This window comes from Fragaria vesca, linkage group LG6 (genome assembly GCF_000184155.1).
Source record: "Fragaria vesca subsp. vesca linkage group LG6, FraVesHawaii_1.0, whole genome shotgun sequence".
Lineage (NCBI taxonomy): Eukaryota > Viridiplantae > Streptophyta > Magnoliopsida > Rosales > Rosaceae > Fragaria > Fragaria vesca.
Window position 1 is genome coordinate 7,257,418 of NC_020496.1, and position 4,914 is coordinate 7,262,331.

Here is a 4,914-nt window from a genome sequence, read left to right on the forward strand (position 1 = left end):
CAGTACAACAGAAAATTTTTTTTATTAAAAGTCACAGCAATCTCAAACTAGCCCTTAATGTCAGTGATGACTATGACCCTCCTAAATTATTTTGAATTTCCTTATATATATATATATATATATATTCTTTTAATATTTTTTATTTAAGGGTAATATTTTATTTTTTTGAAACAAAGTTGATTATATTCGATCTACAATGATGGAGTCTATCAGACTAGCATAAAATCCTAGCCTGCATAGTGCATCCGAAATAATCTACCTAATTAAGTTAAAGCAGACTCATTAAAGATCGTCCTCGAAGACCTTGTTCCTATCTATCTCCACGATCATCAAAATGAAAACACCAACAACTTAATCATTCGGCTTCTCCTGAATCTGAAAGTTCTTCACTACGACGGAAGGAGATTGACATTTGTAAGAGACAAGGATCCGCACTACCCGGCGACGCTTGAGAGCGGTGCTAGTTAGGGCTGTTGCACTGAGAAAGCCGAAGCTTAGAAAAGTTTTTTTTTTCACCCCCTAGTCTGGGAAAATGCTACAACAGTGGATATGTATGAGATGCAGGTTTTGATTGGGTAGAAGAAAATGTTAGATACTGATAACGTGCAAAAATTTGACTCCATATTCACTTGGTTTCTCTTTTAACTTGTTTAATTTCTTTGTGAAGAAAAAAACGTATATGCATATATATGCGCACCCAATGACATAAAATTAATCCTGAATCTGTCACTGCATGATATGACGTATTTGTTTCAACTCTCATATTATTCTCAAGTAAAACGTGCATATTATTACTACAAAGCCGCCAGACACACTGCTTAACTGTATATACGTCCCAAGTTGTTTGAGGCTTTGAGCAACTGTAATTCTAGATCGATATGGTTTCTTGTGTTTTGTATATATGGTGCTGGTTCAATATCCAACCCATGCCACAAGGCCACAAGTGAGTCAATTCCTGTTATGAGGATACATATACATCATGCACGAGCAACTCTTTTTTTTTCAGTCACAAGGCCACAAGTTGCTCTTTCTTGTATACGAATGACGGAGACATGGATTGAAGTTATCAAATCAAAACATCGCCTAGTTCCAATCAAAATGGACATTGATCTATATACCTCACATATAAATTTTTGACTGAATCAGAGGCAAACAATGTAGAAAATAAGTTCTACTCTTAATCCCAAAGGAGAATGGTCTGCCACACTCTGGGAACTCACCGCCCGTCCCCTTATTTTTATTTTATTGATCACATACACTACGACATAAATGATCTCGTATTTACCTTGTCATGCATTATCAAAAACGAATTCCGTTACGTAAAACCTTGAAGAAGATGTAACGAACTAATGATATCCGTATGCGGTATGTCATATTGTATTCAAGTATAATACAGTCATTAGTGTACGTAGCGGTATTTTCTTCAGTTATCTATATATATATATATATATATATGTATATATTATGTGTGTGTGTGTGTGTTGCATGTTAAGAAAATAAAGGTCTTGACTCTTGACAAGCCTCGACAGGCAAGGAGCCTCTTATCTTAAGAAAAGGAAAGAGATGAGGAAGTTCGGAAGATCGAAATGTCTCTAATATTTTTAGAAGTCCCACCGATTAATTCTAACTTGTAAAAGAAGCACCAAAGTTGACTAGTATGCAGCACTGCATCAGCAACTTCCCGAAATAATGGAGCTGATGTTGCATGTTTCCCATTCTGCAGGTCCACTTAATATCAAGAACACAAACATACGTATGGATCATATCTCACCATTGTTAAGAGTGTAACAATATTCTGCTAGGTCATTGATTTGTAATACCTATTGTCTATATAAATGTTATGTTTTACTGTTCATCTTATCATTGAGAATACAAGATGTAGACAATTACAAAGTCATCGCTTCCCTTTACGCTTTCTTTTATTTTCTGCTATTAGTCTCAATAATCCATCATTCTGAGAATCCTATCAACCAATACACAACTGGCTTGTAGCATAAATACTAAGCATCCGAGCTAAACATACATGTTTGCTCAAATATTGGCTATTCCTACTACTTCTCTTAAACTTGCAAGTTGCAACTACTTCAAGCTTTCTTCAACTGAAAACAAAGAAACCACAAAACCCACTTGATCCTACTCCTTCTCCATCCCAAACAGCTTTAATAACCTTCCCAATCAAGAAACTACTTGTGCCAAATCCAAGGGCTGCTCAAACCCTCACTCATGCCTCTACCGGTACCATAAGCATCTCACAGACTTTCACAAAATTGAAATCACAAGGGAAAGCGGCATTCATCCCCTACATTACTGCCGGCGATCCCGATCTCTCGACAACCATACAAGCCTTGAAGGTGCTCGATTCTTGTGGATCCGATGTAATCGAACCAGGCATACCTAGCTCTGATCCCTCACTAGACGGTCCGGTCATACGTGCTTCAGAGTCACGTTCCTTGGTAGGAGAGACAAAGTTGAACAATATCATCTCAATGTTAGAGGATGTTATTCCCCAGCTGTCGTGCCCTATCACTCTTTTATCCTACTCGAAACCTATCATCACGCATGGCATAGAACACTTCATGTCCGCCGTTAGTCAAGCCGGAGTACGTGGACGTACTTGTGTCTTGTGATTCCGGATGTCCCGGCCTTTTGAACACACACGACGTTTGAGATTTGAAGCATCGAAGAACAACGTTGGTGCAGCTAACCAGTAACCACACCCGCTACTACAACATGTCGAATGAAAAACATTGTTCGAGCCTCGGAGGGTTACGTGTACCTGGTGAGTGCGCTGGGAGTCACTGGGGCTCGTCCTAGGGTGAACCAACAAGTTCCGAGTCTCTTGAGGGAGATTAAGGAGGCGACAGGCCCACTGGGCAAGGTGGTGGCTGTTGGGTTCGGGTTGTCGAAGCCGGAGCATGTGAAGCAGGTGGCGGAGTGGGGAGCAGATGATGCGATTGTTGGTATGCCATTGTGAAGGTATTGGGTGAAGCTAGATCTGGGTTGAGAGACCTTGAATGTTTTACCAAATCTTTCAAGTCTGCTCTCGTCTAATGATGCCTGCAACAGAAAAGAAATAAAATGATGCGTAAATCATAGATTCTGGTAGTTTCACTAAAACGAAACAACTCAGTCATGAGTCGAGGAGTCACTGTACAGTCCTTTACTTGTTGTTTAGTTGACCAAGTCAAATACATTTTAGGGCTTTTTCTTATCGGAACAGTTACGCCCAGAATGATCGATGTATATTAGTTTTTGTGCCCACGCATTGCTGCGGGGAACAATCAAGTGTTGAACAATATTGTGTATTCTTAATAAAGTGTATTGTTGTCAAATAACTGGATATGACCTATGACAGAAGCTATAGACATGATGTATTAATATCAATGAGGTTGGTTAAAACATAAATTGATTCAAAATAGTAAAATACTTTTGTACAGTAAATTACAATGTAGTAAATAGAGATATTTTAAAAGCATCCTTCACCAAACCAAAAAGAGAAGAACATAACCTGATTAACAAAATCACAACCTTAACCACAACCTACAAAACAGGAAGATATCCATAACATCGAACCATTTTGGGTTTTTGACATACACATTACGTTTGATTGGTGCTAATACATAAGTGAAGCGATAGATCTAAGATGTTGCTGAACAACTATGAATACCTGCAAGTAAAAGGATAATATACATTATAAATCAAGATAAGTTGGGATTCCAAATGTCATATGATGCCTAACTTTCGCATAGTATCTGAAACTATTCAGCTTTTTCAAACAACCAAACATTGTAACCACAAATTTGGAACCATATTATAAAGGCCTAACTTCAAACAACTGTGACGTAATTCTTAACCAGTCCCCTCATAATGCAAGTAAAGAGAACAATAAAAGTATCACAATAAAAGTACCACTGATATGCAAGACCTAGCACTTGTTCAGTAATGAAAGTTACGTAGTAAATTGATGACATGATTAAAGTGAAGGAACCTTACCAATCTGAATCAGTCTTAAAACTCTCGATCAAAGTCAGTTTTTAGCAATTTGCATGTGAAATTGATAACAGAAAGAAACTGTGAAGATCAGAAGAAAGCTGTAGAGTTTAGTGCACATATAAATCATGCTCCGGACAATTAGGCAATGTATATTCTGAATGATGATGTTATACCAAGATTCATAAACTGAGTATAAAAATAGAAATAAAAATCTGTCACCACACTGTTCACCAACTCTGCACAATGAAATGCTAGCGTTGAAAACATTTACTTCACCAACTGGCTAAAAAGCAAAAGATGTACACAAATTCACTTTTTCCCGAATGCTTAGAATAATGATAAAAAGTAGCAAATTTGATATAATTCATATCTGAATCTTGCTAAATCAGAGGTTATACACTGATTTAGCGGTATCCAGAATGGTGCCTAACAATTCACTGATCTATGATAAACATGTAAAATTCCAAATTGAAACTTCAGAACTACTCAAGTCACACGTCTATCTAATACCATATTTACTGACATTTTTTTATTTATATGTTAAAAAAGGTACTCTCCAGCACCAATATTTCAATTTTGTTGTTTCTATTAAAATTTTCTATATGCACGATCTTGAATGTAATTTTTTTTCTGACTGTTACAACATCTGCATGCTTACAGTAAAACTATGCAGTGAGCTTCAATGCGACTTTTAGCAAAAGAAAGAATTGATGACCCAATCACACATGAATACAACTGTTTTAAGTTATTCACTTTTTGCCTTATCATGATCATAAAAGTTAAAACAGTACAGTTTGTGCTTATGAAAGATGATGATTAGATGTAACAATAGAAGTTCACTTGATCGGTTCCTTTTCAACTTTGGTTTTTCAAACAATATTCATTTCAAATATGAAGGAAGATGACAATTAAAATATAATC

General features: G+C 36.7%; 1 pseudogene; it reads left to right on the forward strand.

The window, feature by feature from the left end:
* The first annotated feature begins 1,689 nt into the window (after nucleotides 1-1,689).
* On the forward strand, nucleotides 1,690-3,051 carry LOC101307816 (annotated as a pseudogene).
* Nucleotides 3,052-4,914: the final 1,863 nt, after the last annotated feature.